The following is a 19,240-nucleotide window of genomic DNA, read 5'->3' on the forward strand; positions in this document are numbered from 1 at the left end:
TTTGGTTATGCCTATATGGTGCTTTACATGGTGGTTGTGTACCAGGAATTAAATCTATTTTGTGATCTTCAAGACGTAAAGGTAGTAGTCTAGGTGGTAAATCATCAGTAAAACAATCTTTAAATTGAGCAAGAAATTGTGTATGCCTAGGATGCATATGTTTTTCTTTAGCTTGAAGTTCATTCACCCAAATTAAATAAGATTTGCTACTTTTACGTAATGCACGTTTAGCTTGAGTATGAGTAAGCAATGTAAAATTATTAGAAGAGTGCATACCATGCAATGTGATTTGTTTTCCTTGAAAATAAATTTTAATTGAATGCATAGAATAATCTATGTCAGGATTATACTGATGACGCCAAGGCGTACCTAAGATAATATCACTAGACTGCAAAGGTACAACTAGGAAATTCCTTTGTTCAGTGTATTCACCAATTTTAATTTCTAAGTTATTCACCTCTTGTGTTCCATTATATCTTGTGCTTAGGAATGCTGCTTTAATGCGATAATGTGTAGAAACAGTTTGTAAATTCAATTTTTTCACTAACTTTGCAGAAATAAAATCATGTGTGCTACCATCATCATGCAAAATAATCTTTTCTTTACCATGCACAAAACATTTCATTGTCAACAAAGAATGTGGAGTTGGCATACCTAGCAAAGTATCTGAAGTAGTACCAATGCTGTCATCCTGTAAAATCCAAAAGACCTCACACTCTCCAAATTTGATTAGCGGGATGAGCGTAGCTCAAAGTCGGGTATACAAGGCTTATATATTTTTGTTTGGCTTTTATAGTCTTCCTCTTTTGCAATTGCGGTTTTCGTCGTCTTCGTAGAAGTTGTGTATAATCTTCGTATGACCTGCGTATGAACTTCTGCGTTTGCTGAAACTGGTTCAGCAAGTCTGCAAATAGGAACAGGGTCTTCCAGAGAGCAATTCTGAGATTCTGTGCTTCTGCGCGTGAACAGTCTTTATGGGAATAGTTGAATACGTCTGTGGTGACTTAATTAACATTTGTGACTTATAGAAGTAAATTAACTTGGTGACTTAGAGGACTAAAGAGCTTAAGTAACTAAGCGTGGATTTCGTAAGAGGAGGATGTTTTCTGTCATTTTGACGCTGACGAGTACATACTCCTACCACCCGTTGACGAATTCATAGTTTGAAGCTTTAATAAGCTTCTTTTAAGCTTATTACTAAGCTTACTTAAGCTTTGGATTAAGCTTTTAAACTTTTTTGGATATGGAAGCTTATCTATTCTCTGTTCAAAATGACTTGAAGAAGGAGATGTTTACGTGGTCCTCTACTTTCTCAGGCCGGTCCTTCGCGATTAGAGGCTGCAGATAGGGGTTCTTGACCGCCAGGAATTCACCCGTATCGACCGTTCTCAATGAAACTGACTGTAGAGCTCAATCGTTCCAGGAGCTCCGCCTTCGCGCAAGATGGTAAGCGATTGGAAGCTCTCGATCTCAGCTTTGCTCTGATACCACTGATGCACAGATCGGATGTCGTAAGTGCGCGTAGTGAGCGTTAGAAGGTCCCCAAGAACAAAAGAACTCCACTTTTTGCACACAAATCAATGTAGAAAGCTTGCATGACATGAACAAGAGACCAATTGGGTGCAATCTCCCCCCATGCCTTCTGTGAGCACTCCACAAAGCATGTATTTTATGTATTAATCATCTTCAAGCTCAAATAATAGCCCAAATTACAAAATAGCACACTTTAGCTTTTGAGTTTGCTTTTGTGCCAAATAGAAATAAAGCTAATGGGCGCCCAAGAAGTCAGGTGTACCCAAATACAATGTCCAAATACAAATATATAAATCATGCACCCATGCACATACAAAAATAATAAATACATATCAAACGCCTTGATAAATAGGCGCGACAAAATATAGGCGCCATGCCTAAGGTATGCACCCATCAAAATATTGATGATAACTTTGAATACACCCTATCCTCCAATGCTTTCCACTACCACCGTTGCTATCTCTACACATCAACTGAAGCATTCACAATCGTTAGTAAAATAATACAATTAAACCGAAAAAAGTGAATACCTAGCAGTCTTCAGGTACATAAATAAATTAACTGGTTAGAAATCAATCCTAACCTTAATTTATCACGAGTGCGCACTCTAAACCTATAAACGTTTATTAATTTAAATATGTATTTTGCGGAATCACCCGCTATGGAATCACCCATGTACACATAAAATTAACAAAACGCCCAAAAAGGATAGGCGTCCCCATAACTTCTCACACAAAGAATCCACTTTGTGTATGAGCCCTAATAATAAAAGTTTACGAAATCCACCGTGGCACGGAATCCACCATGAAATATGCCTCCTGGCATCAACGATGACCCTACTTGAGGAATTTGAGAGAGTGTCTTTTCAGCTGATTCCATGTTACTGGAATCAGTTTGCGGATTCACTGGCTAATCTTGCTTATGAAGAAGACCTTTTCTTCAACTGTGGTCCTAGTTTGGATATTGCTATCAATAATGGGACAGGACCTGGTCGCTTGTGGGGAATGTTATCAGAGCATGCAATATATGGCAGACGATGGTTGATATGGGTGATGCAAAGAGTAGCCAAGACCAATCTACCGTTGATATCCTAGACCCATAGGTTGATTAGACAACATGTTATGTGTACGCCTCTTGCTATATATGCAGGAGGGATGGGTCATAATCTTATGCATTTAGTTTAGGGCTGTGATTCCTATTTTTCCTTCTTGGAAAGGAGCATATTATTGTATATCTGTATTATTTCGGGGAGGGATGTATAGGTGCTATTTTGTTTGATTTCATTAGGCCAAGAGGGCCGATCAATTTTTGTAGTGGAGTGCTTTATTTCATTAGGCCAAGAGGGCCAATGGTTTGTTTAGTACAGGTACAGTTAATGGTTTCTTGTTTTAGTTCTGTGCTAGACAGGTTCGAAGAAGAGCTTGGAAGGAGCCTTTGTCGCGCGGAAGCTTTTTGTGGCCCTATCCAGATGATATCTCTCCTTTACGAGTACCATGTTTTTATACTATATGTGTATGTGTACTTGTTGGGGATTTTTCTTTTCTTGTTGGGGACTGGAAACCAAGGCATGAAGTCTGAGGTTTAGATTAGGTATGTTTGAGGGAGGTCTGAGTAGTCGTTGCCTCCTGTAAAGACATTGCCAGGCATCGAGAGACCTGTTTTAGAAGGTCATCCTAGTGACCTTGTTCTGCTAGCCTGGTAGGCAACCGTTCTAGGAGTTCTTGTTAGTTGTGAGGCAGTTAGAGAAGCCTGCCAGAAGGGAAAATAATGATGATAGAGAGGGAAAAAAAACCCCTGAATATCTCAAAGACACAATAGATATATACAAAGGTGTGTAAAAGGGGGTTCTAACCCCTATAAAAATAGAAAAGAAAATAAAGGAAAATTTATAAACAGTTGATCATTGCCTTGCAAAGGCCTGGTAGGTTCCTGGGGATGAGTCACAGACCCGAGGCTGATGCCTTGTCTTCCTAGGGGTGGTGTCTCGTTGGAAATGAAGAAAGTAAGGAAGGTTGGAGTGAAAATAAAAGTGAGTGTCAGAAAAGGATTAAGTGTCACCTTACGAGGGTTTGGTAGATTCTTGGGTACCGAGACAGGACCTGAGGTCGATGCCCTGTTCTCCTTGGGTCACTACGCTCAGCTCCCTCCTTTTTACACGCCCGAGTATGGAAAACTAAAACACTAAAGGAAGAAATGTGTTAAAAGAAAATACTTCTTGATCAGGCTATAGGAGTCCTCGCCTAGTAGGAGCTCCTGGTTGTGTTATCCTTAGTTAGGTAGGTAGTTCAGACCACCACTTGGGGCAACTTCTTTGACTGTTCTTTTTCATTTGGCCGTGTTGGAATAGTTGGTTAGTGACTAGCTTTGGACCTTCTATCAGATTATGCTAGGCCTACTCCTTGTGGATTTCATGCCTTGGTTCTGTCAGGGGGTAGGGTGAGTTTTGTGCTATGTTTTAATTTGTACATATTTTGTATCAGCTTGATGCTTCCTTTGGTTGTTTTGTGCAGATCTGTTGTGGGATTCGATGGGCTGAGTCACCCTATCCCATGGTCGCCAATGAGAGTAGAGTTTTGAGCCTGGGATGTGCCTAAAATTTGCCAAAATTTTTGAAATTTAGGGAAAAAATATTTAACATCGAAGGCGGGGGTTGCACCTAGGACGATTTTAAGCACCAAGTGAAATGTGGCTTTTAAAAGGTGCCCGAGCGACACTTGTGGATTTTTGATAATTTCTTTGATTGCCATGCAGGATGTCAGGAGTTGCCAGTCAATGCGGGATGTCAAGTCGGACACCTAGGATTTTTTAGAGCTCGAATCGGAGTCAGGACGAGGAAGTGGCCACAAAAGGGTCAAGATACGAAAAGGTGGACAAGTTTGGGACCAAAGGGGGGGTGCCCTTTGGAGCCTTTGTCCCCCCCTAAAAATTTTATGCAAGAGATGGATGAAAAAACGTGAGGAAGCATGGCGTGATGGCGTGCAGGCAACGGCCGAGAATTGCGTCTCATGGATGATGGATGGAGATTTCTGGTTGTGAAGAACCTATCCAACTGACCATGGGGGCAACTTCTCTCTCTTTGCTCGTTATATCACTGCCCTTCAAGCATGGAATGGCTGTGTGGATGAAGAGAACAAATTCTAGTCTTTCTCTCTCCTCCCTCTTTGTCTTCCCTATGGGTTGTTCATGTGTGCCATCTTGATGAAGGATCCGGGACGGAGAATGAAGGAAATGGTGATGGAGATTGATGGAGATGCTGAAGATTGAAGTACAGCATTGGATTGAGAGCAATGGAGACTCCGTCTACTGGTTATGCATGCATTCAAGGTTACGTAAAAACACGGTATGACCATTTTTATGAAGAAAATGAAGGATTTTTTATAGTTTATGATGATAATCATGTTCTTATTGGATGAAAATTTGTGTGAGTGCTGTTTGCATTATGAATAATTGTTTTTAATTAGAAAATCTTGGTTTTGCAATGATTTACATGCTTTATTTAATTTTCGTAAACCCCAAATGCGGTCTTTAAGTGATAAAATGGTAGTTTTTCCATTTCGGGTGGACAAAAAAGCGTTCCCATGGGGGGAATATGAAAGATAAATTGAATGTTAGTATGTTGAAGTAATTGGAATAAGAAAAATAAAAAAATAGTATATTTTATTGCTAAATAAATCAAGAAAATGGAAAAAATAAGGAAAAAAATAGAAATACGTCTTGGAAAAATAAGGAAAAATATAATAATTATTTGTGAATGTATGGTAGTGGCAAAGCATGAGGTTCAGTTTTCCCTATCTCTTTGTCAAAGTTCGTGATTTATCGCTTTTTATACATCAAAACATGACAAAATGAACCTCTACACTTATGCAACAAAAGCAATACCTAAACGTAGGGGGTTGTTGTGTGCTGATTGTTGCTGATTTTCTGATGCACATCATGTCATAGAGTTTGTGGTATGTTAATTAAAAGGATAGTAGCACGAGTGTTGTCTCGGTGCTATTCTTGCATTGCCGCAACGGGTTAGTAAATGCATTATAAAGCCTGTTTGTGCACCACGTGTTTCTGATTTTAAAATGATGTTTGAGCACTTTAGAATCATTCACTTTTCATGTGCATGACGATCATGGTATCAGAATATAAAAATCCTGGATGCATAGCACCTGCTTTCAATGACAATGACCCACATTGAGTGTGGAAAGGCATCCTAAACCGTAGGATAGACGTTTGTTTCTTGTGGGATTATTTGGTGAGGACACATGGTATATCTCCTAGATTCGAAATGATAGAGTGGAGTTTGTTCGTTTGTTTTATATGTTGAGCAGTGTTGAAAGACAGAGGGAGAGAGACAATGTAATGGAGCAGCAACCTGACATTCAGGTCGTTCATCCTTTTTCCATTATTTCATACACTACTAACATAACATAAGTGTATACAATAGTACTAAGGTCCATAGGACCATTCACACTGGGTCTAAGACCATTGACTTATTTAATGTCCCACACTTGCTGATACACTTGGACACAACTAACATTGGTCATACATACTAACAGGAGAGTAATGGGAGCTTGATATTCTAACACTCCCCCTCAAGCTCAAATCATTTGATGAACTCCAAGTAGCTATCTGAAACTACTAAAATTATCTTTACCCAAAGACTTGGTAAAGATATCTGCAACCTGTTCATCAGTCTTCACATGCATAAGATCTACTCTCCCTGCAAGAACCATCTCTCTGATAAAATGGTAGTGTACCTCTATGTGTTTTGTCCTGGCATGGTATACTGGATTCGTTGCTAGGAGTACACTACTGAGATTGTCACATAATAAGGTCACTGGAGCATCCACCTGAATATCCAAATCATCCATAAGCTTGAGCAGCCATGAAATCTCACATGCTGCCAATGTAGCACCCCTATACTCTACCTCAGTGCTAGACAATGCAATCGTTGGTTGTTTCTTGCTGCTCCAGCTAATCATGCCACTTCCAAGGCCAAAAGCATAACCACTCGTAGATCTGTGATCATATGAGCATCCTGCCCAATCCGCATCTGTGTATCCAACTAGTTTCAAGGGCTTATCTCTCATATAGAACAGCCCATAATCTATAGTGGATTTAACTGTAACGTGTCCACTAGTATCATCTGGGACACGTCTTAGTAGTCCATCCGAAAGGATCTCTAGAAAGCTCCGCCCGACACTCCCATGGAATGTTACGAGGTTTGCGATCTAGGGCTTTTCGCATCTACCATGTAGCGGAAGTATTCCGGCCTTTCCCACTTAGGATTGACCTGAATTAGGATTTTCCTGATTGGTTATTTCCTAACAGCAACTAGCATCGGACCCAAGTGAACTACTTTACGAAGAAATGCTACCTGCACTTGGTTCAAGCAGAATGGGAAACGAGAGGGATGCAAAGCTCAACCTCTCTGCAAAAAGGCATAGTCCCATTCCGTTCCCCTAAAACAGGACGTGAATTATTTCCAGGCAAGCTAGAGCCCAAATGGGACGGGCCCTATAGGATCGTTAGAATAGGAAAGAATAAGTCCACAGTCTTGTTAGCTGACCTTGAGGGGATAGAATTTAAAAATAAGGTCAATCTTAGTAAGATTAAACCTTATTATTTCTGATTGCACTAATACTATGACTGCCTTGCAAGTCTAGGCAAGATCGATCAAATATCTGCAAGGAAATCGTGGTAGAGGTTGATGGGTCGTCTGATCCCTTATTTAGAACACCCATATTTAGAACAGAGGTATCATCAGGGAAAGCTCATTTGGTGGAGCAAAGGATATAAGGTGACTGAGCAAGAAGGCGGGACATTTATTTGGGAGATCAAGGTCTTCTGCCATCACTGCCTACAAATTTTGACGAGCATCCCTATTGAATTCAATGAGGATGGAGGGATGGAGCCTACAGTCCACCCGTTGAATATGCTGAATTTCGATTACCATAATTACGAGTAGAGTTCAAGATGACGGGGCATGTAAACCCTTTATGGACGTACACCTTGTACTTTGATGGGGCATCTAGGGGTGCATGCAAAAAAGGAAGTGTAGGAGTTGTCATCCGAGACCCCCGACAACGCATTGTCATGAAGTTAGCTACTTATCTCGGGGTGAATTTTACCAATAATATGGTAGAATAAAAAGCCCTGATTATGGGATTGAATATTGCAAAGAAGGGTGGTATCCGCCAGTTGTTGGTGAAAGGGGACTCTCAGTTGGTTTTAAATCAACTCAATGGGACATACATGGTACGGAACCCCATCCTTTGCATGTACCATCATACTACCATAGCCCTGCTAGACGAATTTGATAGAGTGTATTTTCAGCTGATTCCACGAAACTGGAATCAGTTTGTCGATTCATTGGCTAATTTTGCGTATGAAGAAAACCTCTTCTTTAATTTTGGCCCCTGTTCCGATATATCTATTGATGGTGAGACAGGACCTCGTCGTTTGTGGGGTATGCTTTCTGAACATGCCCTCTTTGGCCGACGATGGTTGATCTAGGTGATGCAGAGGGTAGGCGAGACTCATCTTTCTTTATTATCTTGGACCCACAGACTGATTAGACGACATGTGATGCGAACACCTCTTGTGATATACGCAGGAGGGATGGGTCATAATTTAATGCACCTAGTTTAGGGCACGAGCCTCTGTTTCCCTGGGAATGGTATGCTTTGATGTCTATCATAGTTATTTCCAGAAGGATGTTATGCGTAGTTATGTTTGATTTCATTAGGCCAAGAGGGCCGATTCAGTTTTGTAGTGAAGTGTTTCATTTCATTAGGCCAAGAGGGCCATTTCCCTGTCTAGTGCGGGTGCGTTTAATTGGGTTTTTGTTTTAAGTGTTGCGCTGGATAGATTTCGTGGTTCGTGGAATTTGGTGGAGCCTGGAGGAGCCTTTGCTACGATGGAAGCTTCTTGTGGCCAATCCAGGTGATACCTCTTCTTTACAAGTACCTTTCTTTTTTGTTATATGTGTATTTGTACTTGTCGAGGGGATATATTTTTGTTGGGGACCGGCAACCAAGGCATGAAGTCCCAGGTTTAGGCTAAGTATGTTTGAAGGAGGTCGGAGTAGTCATTGCCTCCTGTAAAGACATTGTCAGGCATCGAAAGACCTGTTTTAGACGGAAGTCCTAGTGGCCCTGTTCTGCTAACCTGCTAGGCAGCCGTTCTAGGAGTTCTTGTTAGTAGTGAGGCAGTTAGAGAAGCCTGCCAGAAGACAATAATAATGATGCCAAGAAACCCTGAGCATCCTACAAGATGAATATAAATACGAAGGTGTGTAAAAAGGGGTTCTAACCCCTATCAAAGAAAAGAAAAGGAATGGAAATGTATAGGCAGTTGATCATCGCCTTGCGAAGGCCTGGTAGGTTCCTGGGGACGAGTCAGACCCGAGGCCGATACCTTGTCTTCCTAGGGGTGGCTTCTTGCCGGAAAAAAAAAAGACAAAACAAGAAAGGTTGGAGCGAAAATAAAAGTGAGCGTTAGAAAAGGATTAAGTGTCGCCTTGCGAGGGCTTGGTAGGTTCTTGGGTGCCGAGACAGGTCCTGAGGCCGATGCCCTGTTCTCCTTGGGTCACTACGCTCAGCGCCCTCCTTTTTACATGCCCAAGTATGTTCATAAAATAAAAACCCTAAAAGAAGAAATGTACTGAAAGACAATACTCGTTGATCAGGCTATAGGAGTCCTCGCCTTGTAGGAGCTCCTAGTTGTGTTGTCTTTAGTTGGTAAGTAGTTCAGACTACCACTTAGGGCGACCTCTTTGATAGGTTTTTTAGTTTGGCTGTGTTGGAGCAGTTGGTTAGTGACTCGCTTCGGATCTTCTATTAGATAATGCTAGGCCTACTCCTTGTGGATGTCATGCCTTGGTTCTGTCCAGGGGTAGGGGGAGCATTGTGCTGAGTTTTATCGCATCTTTGTTTTGTATCAACTTGATGCTTCTTTGGTTGTTTATGTGCAGATACGTTCGTGGATTCGACGGGCTGAGTCACCCTATCCCGTGGCCGCCAATGAGAGCGGAATTTTGGTGCCAAGAATTGCTTAAAAATAGCTAAAAATTATGAATACCAAGGGAAAAATATCCAATGTCAAAGGCGGCGGCTCGACAAGCACCAAAGTGCTTTAAAGGTGCACGAGCGACACTTGTTGATTTTTCATAATTTTTCAAACAGTCATGTGGGTTGACACGAGCTACTGGCCAATGCGGGATGCCAAGCCGGACGCCCAGGATTTTTCAGAGCTCAATTCCGAGTCCGGACGGGGAAATGGCCAAGGAAACGGTCAAGATGCGAAGGGGTGGACAAAATTTGGCCAAAATGAGTAAGTGACCCTTGGGAGCCCAAGAATGAAATGCCACATGAAATGTTGGAGAAGAATCGTGGAGAGAGAGAGGAGAAGATCACGCCTGCCTGCGCGCGAAAAATGCGCCCTTCATGATGGAGATGGAGATGTGGGGCTGCAAACAACCATGCCAATTGATGATTGCCCTTGCTTCCCCCTTGGACGCCAATCATATCGCCGCCTCTCGCCCGTCCATTGGTGGCCTGAATGCTGAGATAGAAATCTAGTCTTTCTCTCTCCTCCCTCTCTCTCCTCTAAGAGGGAGTTCATGTGGGAAGAGAAAGGAAGAAGAAAGAATGGTGGAGGCTTGTCCAGCATCGATCGGATTGCTCCACGGGCTGGAAATGGTGACTTGTGATCGTCATGAGCATGAAGTGCTACTGATTTTCAGATTTGTAACCATGGACATGAAACCCGAAACACGCAAATAAGCGGTAATTCAATTTTTTCAAAGGAAATTTGAGATTTCATGGCTTTTGATTGATAAAATGTTGTTCATGTGGGCTAAAAATTGTTTATATTACTGTTTTCCATGAGTACTTGTTGATCATAATCAGAAAATCAGAAAAACATGCATCTTGTGACTCAAAATAATACACTAAAACACGTAAAATATGGAAAATCAAGGGAAAATGATGTTTTTGGGCATAAAAATGGAAGAATAAATAGGAACACCAACTAAATTTTCATTTTTGTTGCAAGAAGGAACTAAGGGCCACAGCCCATAACCTATTTTGAATTTTCAGTAATAAAATAATGTAAAAAATAAGGGAAAATACAAGGAAAATAGAGAAAAACCACAAAAAATAGGGGAAAACTGCATTTTGGGTGCGGAAAAATAATGAAAATTAAGAAAAATATTTGTGGGGACTGAAGCATGAGGATTTGCCTCAGTTCAACCCCACCTTCTTGTTCTAGTGTGTTTTTCCCGCTTTTTACACATAAAATGATGGTCAAATGCCTTATAAATCCATACAACAATGCAACATTTGATCGATGGGAGGGTAGAGTGGTTAAAATGTGTCTAAATGCGGAGTAAAATGATGAAAAGATTGCTGGGTTTTTGTTTGCATGCCATATAGGTCGGTGTATAATTGTAAAATAAGAGCCTAGTAGCACGAGGGTTTCCTCGGTGCTAGGTTCGTGCAACGCCGCATAAGAACGGTAGTTGAAAATCATTGAAAGGATGTTTTCCACATGTGCACGATATTGATTTTATAAAATTTTGAGTAGTTAGCATCCACAATATGCATAAATCATGGAAATATTTAAAGGTATCAGAAATCCTGGATGCACAGCAATTGCTTTCATTAGGACCTTGACCCACGTTGAGTGAGAGACAGGACACCCTAAGCCATAGGCTAGTCGTGGGGTCTAGGGGAAAGAGAAGTAAGGACAATGGTACATTCCTGTATACGATTAAATGGTACCTTGAGTGGATTTTGTGCGAAATGTTTATATGTTGAGCGACGCACCGAGGGGCCAATCCCCAAGGTGTAGGAGAGTCGCAGAGGGGTGGCGGCACTCAGCCGTTGGAGGACCCCCTATGTCTGTGCTTCGTGCCATTAGGCAATTTGTAAGGGACTCCCTCTGAGGAATAGTGGGTGAGAGAAGTGTGGACTACAAACGACGTAATACAAATGCAAGATATCTAGGAAGGCAATGTATGTGTCATCAACGCTCCTGGCCGCGAGGCCGAGGGGTTGTTGAGCACGTGAGATAGAGGTCCGGCTAGTGCATGAGCCAGTGCCGGCCCGTTCTAGGTTCCATCAATAAGTTTCCCTTGATGGTATCTCTGCTCCAGATTGCAATGCATTTTTTCTGCATTAGCATACTTAGAAATAATAAGGTTTAATCTTATTAAGATTAACCTTATTTTTAAATTCTACTCCCTGCAGATCAGCTAGTAGAGCTGTAGACCTATTTTTTCCTATTCTGACAATCTTATAGGGGCCATCCCATCTAGGTTCCAGCTTCCCTAGAAACAGCTCCCTACGCGCATCGTAGTACAGAACTAATTGCCCTTTTTTAAAGGTATACTTCTTTGCTTTAAGGTCATGCAACTGCTTCATCCGACGTTTAGCTATCTCTTGGTGTAATAAGCTCTGCAATTTCAGCTCATCCAGGTGGGCTATGGTCGTGAACCGTTCAAAGAGTGTATCCTCATCTCCCAAAAAGTGGTTAATTGCAAACCGTATGGTTGGCGACTCGATTTCGAGGGCTAACACACACTCTTCCCCATAAACTAATTTAAATGGAGTATGGCCGGTAGCTGGCTTGAATGTTGTATTGTATGCCCATACTGCCACATACAACTTTCTGTCCCAGTCTCGTTTCTTCTTAGAGACTATTTTAGACAAGATACCCACAAGCTGCTTATTAGTGCTTTCGACTTGCCTGTTGGCTTGCAGATTATAGGGGGTCATTTTGTTGTGCTTGATTTGCCAAGCTTCAGTCAGGCTTTTGATCACTTTATTCAAAAAGTGGGTTCCACGGTCCAACACTAGTTCCTTCAGTGGTCCGAAATGGCAGATAATCTGCTCTAAAAGGAAACTTGCAGTCTCTTTTGCATTGTCATGCCTCGTCGCCCACACTTCTAACCATTTTGTAAAATAATCAGTTGCTACTATAATGTACCTCTTCTGAGTAGTAGACGACGGGGTGATAGGACCCAAACCAGCTCCAGTCTCTCCCGTTGATAGATAATGCGTGATAGCAGCATACCAAGATGGGATAAAAGCTGTATCAATTTTAAACATTTCTTCAATATCACTTCCTTCAACCAAAGTCTCTTTCGGCTCCCTGAAATCCACAAGGCATTCCACTATACCCTGCAACCTCGGTGGCTTACTCTTAATCTCATAATCGATCTCCTGCAAAGTGATTAACCACTTTGCCAGATAATCAGGCGATTGTAGCTTTTTCATAAGCAATCTAAGCCCTTCCGCCTTCATATAAAAAACTACCTTCTCGTAGAGGATGTAGTGCCTGAATTTTTTGGTCGCAAAGACCATCGCAAGGCACAACTTCTCCATATATGTGTAGTTAATTTCTGATATGGCCAATTTTCAACTAGCAAAAGCTATCGGATGATACCACTTTTCCTCCCAGATTTGGGCTAAACAGCAGCTGATACTATGCATGGTGACTGTGCTAAAAATGTATAAAATACCTTTCCTCTTTTAGGTGCTTTTAAAACTGGTGCTTTTACCAGCTCCTGTTTCACATCCTCGAAAGCTACCTTACAAGGGTCGCTCCATACAAATAGATAGCTAAAGGATAATAAGTTCGTTAGTGGCAATGCCCTTTTTGCCAAGGCATTTATAAACCTCCAATAATACCCTATCGATAATAGAAAGCTATGTATCTCTTTCGGAGTGCGCAGTGGACTCATATAGCGACTATAACCTTGATCTTTTTAGGGTCAATTGCGATCCCTACTGAGTTGACCACATGGCCTAGCAATAGCCCATAAGGCACTCCAAAGACACACTTCCGTGGGTTAAGAGCGATACAAAATCGTCTGCAGTGTGCTCAAAGCACTTTCTTAAGATAATCAACATCCTTTCCCTTATAGTGGCTGCCCCTAGGTCATCGATAAATACTTTCAACTCATCTGGGGAGATGTTACCAAAGGTCTTGTCTGCTGTTCGTTGCCATGATCCAAGTGCATTGCACAAACCAAAGGCCATCACATGATACACAAAAGTACCAAAGACAGTAATGAAAGTCGTTTTCAACTTGCCCTCTTTTGCAATTGCCATCTGCTTGTATCCTACAAAGAAATCCATAAACGAATATATTTCCCTACTTGCTAATTGATCCAAAATCTGGTCAATAAATGGCAACAGGTAGTAATCCTTAACCGTCTGCTTATTCAGCTCTCTAAAATCTACACATAGTCGGATTTGGTTGTTTTTCTTCTTCCTGATGACAACTGGTGAATATCATTCTGTGTGCTGTACAGGGAAGATTAAACCAGCTTTCCGTAACTTCTGTAACTCCTCAAATAGCCCATCCCTCAATTCAAAAGACATACGCCTTACTTTCTAACGCACAGGACAACTGCCTTCTTTTACAGGAATAGTATGAACAGTAAGGCTGGGGGGAATGCCTCTTAGCTCGTCATAACTCCAAGCAAAGATGTCGCGGAATTCTTGAATCAAGGACACATAGTCCTCCCTTTCTGCTGAACTGAGCATGGAACCTAATTTAATTGATCGCAAATCATTCGTCGTGCCAAGGTCCAACTCAATCGCATCCACATCTCTTATCCTATCTTGCGGCTCTATCGGCTCATTTAGAGTTATCTGATAAATATCCTCTGTAGTGGACCCCTCTTTAGATTCATCACTAGATGATGTCTCACTACCAGATGGATCATCTGCTATTTTTAATTCAGTAGAGGATAAAGGAGCTCTCTCACTCTAAGGAGACTCAGGGTAAGCATCGACTATTACTCGATTAGCACCTCTACCTAGAACCACTCGACCGGCAGGTATATTGACTTGACAGACAATTTGTAAGATCCAAGACCTACCTAGCAAGACTCGATAGCTAGGACGTCCTGCAAATCTTATCACCTTAAAATCCAAGAAGCATTCTACACTTGCAACTGTAACATGGACTTTAGTAACGCAACCTTCTGGTTGCCTTAGACTATCATCAGCCATTCTAAGAAGAGTGGAGCCATCTTTTTGGATGCCTAGACCCAACCTCTCCATCAACTCTAAACTCATGATATTGACGGAGGACCCAGTGTCTACGATAGCATGCTCTACTAATATTCCATCCACGTATGTTGGAACCCTAGGGTAATTCTTTTCAGCATGATCAAACCAATCTTCCCTTACTCGTGCTATGCCCAAAGGTTCTACAATATACCCAATACGCAGGATCTTCTTGAGTTCCTTGCGTACTCTTGGAGATAATTTAATCAACTGTAAGAGGTTTACATCTGCTTTGACTTCGCAAAGAGAACTTGCTAAATCAAAATCATGATAGGTAGCCAAAGCTCTCTTTTCTCGCCAAACCATTCTCTCTTTTGGTTTCAGGAGTGGCTTTGGTACTTCTCTTTTAGCTCTTTCCTTCTTTCTTGGCACTTCCTCATCCTTCTTAGGATCGACTTTTATGTCAACAGGCCTTAGAGGTCCACCTTCCACGCCAGGATTCAGGACTTGCATCCCCTTATCCCCTTGCTTAGGGTTTTCCTCGAGGGTTTTCCTCGACTGGTTTTGCATTATCTTCATCACCCTCTTTAGCCTTTTGGCCTCTTGTCACGGCTCGTAAGTTAGAGGTTTCAGCGCCATTGACACGTATAGCCTCGATAAGGCTGACTCCATTGCCTTGTGGCAACTCCTCTATAGTGGCCTTTCCCCTTTGTAGTATTTGTCTTGGTCCATCATTTTGCTGGAGGTTACTACCTTGCGCTCTATGATTAACTGGACCTAATTGTTTACTCCCTTGTTGGAGGGAACTAATCTTACTCCAACAGGTAGCGGCTAAGTGGCCCGACTTCCCACAAATATCACATTTAACATTTGGATAGTTTCTAGGGAAATGTTGACCGCCACACCACTTACAGTTGAATCTTGAGGGACCACCCTCTTCAGGGCGTCGACTCCCTATCAGATTCTGTTGCTTCTTCAGGAAATTAACGTCAATAGCTATTTGTCGATATTATTCAACAATCATGTTAGTGTAGTGCTTCATCATATCCTTAACTTCGCCAAGGACATTAGAGGCACTCGACTCATAGCCTTGATCGTCTATCCATCGTTCCATTGGCCTAACAATTTGATTGGGCATTGGTTGTTGACTCATAGGAACAACATTAGGGTTCGAAGCTTGGCCTCCAACATTTGGTGGAGCTAACTGACTAGCCATAGGCATAGTCATACTGGGAGGCGTTGGCAGCAAAGGTACATTTTGAACCATGCTTCCTCTCCCATTAGGGTTATTCATAGGCATCCCTTGACTTCCATTTATCAATGGTAAATTGCCTCTAGGTACTAGATCCGCATTAAGATTTATTCGAGAGGAGTAGGCCATTTGTAGTCGTGACTCTACTCCTTCTACCTGTGTGATGGTGGTATCTATATCAGCCAAAGCCACACTGCTCAATTATACCTGAATATTTAAATCCAATCCATGCAAGAAGTATTGCAATTGGGCAGACGACGGAATAGGAATGTAAGTTTGTAACTTACGAAACACTTCCTTAAGCTTCTTGGCATAGGCTTTCACATTCTCATGAGGTTCTTGGCGTGTTACATTCAAAACACGCAACCAGTATTGGCCACCTCTTTCAAGGGCATATTCTCCTTGGAAAGCTGCATAAAATTGGTCAATTGTAGTTATGGTTCTAGTCTCTATGCTATGATACCATACTGCAGCCCTTCCTTTTAACGTCCTGTTAAAGAACATCATAAGATGTCCCTCATCTTGGATGTGGTAATTAAACATTAATATTTGGAATTCACAAATGTGAAACTCTGCATCTTCTTCGACTAACCCATTAAAAATTGGCAAAGAAACTCTTAAAGCTGGCAGATCCGGCGTCCTTGCAGAAATTGCAATGGGTTGTGCCATGACGACAATCGGATTAACAATAGGAGTTTGGACTGATGGGATCACGCCCCCACTTGAAGTGGGTTGACTTGGTGGAAGAGAGGAAGAACTTGCACTTTCTCCTGCACCTAAAGGACTATGTGCAGCAGTTGGGCTACTAAGACCATTGCCTTTTATGTGTATCGGGCTGCTCCTTCGAGGAGGATACCGTTTTACAATCTCCAACCGCCATCTAGCCCTCTCAGCATGTTTTGCTTTTTGTATTTCGGCTTAACGGTCCTTGTCAAAGGACATAAACCAACTTTTTGGTTCCTAAAAACCCGAGATTGGAGAATCACCACTTATTGGCAGCTCCTGGTGGATGCACCACTGATGGGACCTCAAATGGCTGGCACTGGCTATGGCACTAGCCAGACCTCATGCTCATAACAGACAAACACACCAACATGGCCTCGCGGGCCAAGAGCGTCTATCTACTGTGCTAACGAACGAATTGTCCTAAAGCCTAGTCTATGCGTTTATAGTTTTGTAGTTCAACGTTTTCCTTTTTATAAACTCCACATAGGGAGAACCCATACACATTGGCAATAAATGCCACGATAATCACATACATAGGAGGCAACCTCTCGGTGGAATCACTGCGGCCCCACTGCAGCTCTCCTACATCGCAGGGGTTAGCCCCTTGATGCGCTGCTCAACATATAGAACAAACGAACAAACTCGACTCTTTCATTTTGAAAGTATTCTAGGAGATACCATGTGTCCTTACCAAATAATTCCCCAAGAAACGAACGTCTATCCTACGGCTTAGGTTGCCTTTCCACACTCAAGCGTGGGTTCATCTAGCCCTTTGTATTCTGATACCATGATTGACATGCACATGCAAAAGTGGATGATCCTAAAGTGCTCAAACATAATTTTCAATCAAAAACGTGTTGTGTACAACCAGGCTTTACAATGCTCATTCACTAACTCAGTGCAGCGATGTAAGGATAGCACCGAGACAACGCCCGTGCTACTATCCTCTTAATTAAAATATAACAAACCCTATATCATGATATGTATCAGAAAATTAGCAACAATCAGCACGCAAATCGCACCATGCAAACATCCCACCCCCCTATGTTTAGGTATTGCTTCTGTTGCATAGGTATAGAGGTTCATTTTGTCATGTTTTGATGTATGAAAAGCGGTAAATCACAAACTTTGACAAAGAGATAGGGCAAATTGGGGCTAAACCTCATGCTTTGCCACTACCTTACATCCACAAATACTCATTATATTTTTTCTTATTTTTGTGAGGCGTATTTCTATTTTTTCCTTATTTTCCCCAATTTTCTTGATTTATTTGTCAATAAAATGTGCTATTTTTTATTTTTCCTGTTCTAATCACTTCAGGGTATTAACATTCAATTTATTTTCCATTTTCCTCCCATAGGAACACATTTCACCCACCTGAAACGACAAAACTATCATTTTACCGCTTAAAAACCACATTTCGGGTTTTGTGGGAATTAAATAGTGCATGTAAACCATTGCAAAATCAGAATTTTTTGATAAATAGCAATTAATCATGATGCAACTAGCACTCAAACAAATTTTCATCAAATAAGAACATCATTTCCATCATAAAATATCAAAAAACTCCATTTTTTTCATTAAAAAATAGTCATATCGTGTTTTTATGAAACCCGAGATGCATTAAATGACTGCGTGATCAGCAGACGAAGCCTCAATTGCTCTCAATCCAATGCTGCACATCAATCTTCAGCATCTCCATCAATCTCCATCATCGGTTCCTTTAATCTCCTTCCCGATTCCTCCTTCAAGATAGTGCGCATGAACAGCCCATAGAGACGAGAGAGAGGGAGGAGACAGAAAGACTAGATTTTGATCTCTCCATTCGGTCAGCCATATCTCACATGAAGGGCGGCAATAGGATCAAGAAAGAAGGAGGATTCGCCGGCTATGATCTGTTGTATGTGTTGCTTTGATGCTCCATGCTCGATTTTGGGGGGGGGGCATTTTTTGCGTGCACTGATCATGGCGTCCATGCTGCCGCCTTCGTTGCAAAAAATGGGGGGGAGGGGTGTCCCCCTCCGAAAGGGCACCCCCTTTGGCCTTAATTTTTGTCCACATCTTCATTCTTGGCCAGTTTCTGGCATCTTCCATGTCCAGGCTTCGATTTGACCTCTAAAAAATCCTACGTGTCCGTCTCGGCGTCCCACACTAACTGGCAGCTCCTGGTATTCCACATGGTAATCGAAAAAATTATAAAAAATCCACAAGTGTCGCTTGGGAACCTTTTGAATGTCGTCCTTTGCTTGACGCTTAAAATCGTCCTAGCTGCAGCCGCCGCCTTCGATGTCGAAGATTTTTCCCCTAAATTTCGGATTTTTTGGCAAATTTTAGGCACATTCCGGGCTCAAAACTTTGCTCTAACTCTCCCTCCAGGCTTTTAACGTGAAGCATTAGTTGTTTCTCTTGAATTAGTTCCTTGAGCAAAGAAGTACAAATAGTGTACCTAAGTGTACAATCATGAGCATTCTAGTGGTCGTTCGTACGGCCAACTGCTAAGGTGTAATTCCTTTTCCCTGAATACTCCCAGCATTCGATCCTGGATCATTCGCAACTTGGCAAGATCCGAAAGGTTTAGCAAGCTGGGTTGATTGTTTACCCTTTTTCCTTGGGTTAGGGTTTATATCATGTTGACCCCAAATTATCACTACCCTAGGTTTCCTTATACTATAGTCAAATAGATCCTGGACAACCCCGTCGTCCTAACTTGGTT

Source organism: Lygodium microphyllum, chromosome 24 (assembly GCF_053477565.2).
Source record: "Lygodium microphyllum isolate KBCC chromosome 24, Lygodium_microphyllum_v1.1.10, whole genome shotgun sequence".
NCBI lineage: Eukaryota > Viridiplantae > Streptophyta > Polypodiopsida > Schizaeales > Lygodiaceae > Lygodium > Lygodium microphyllum.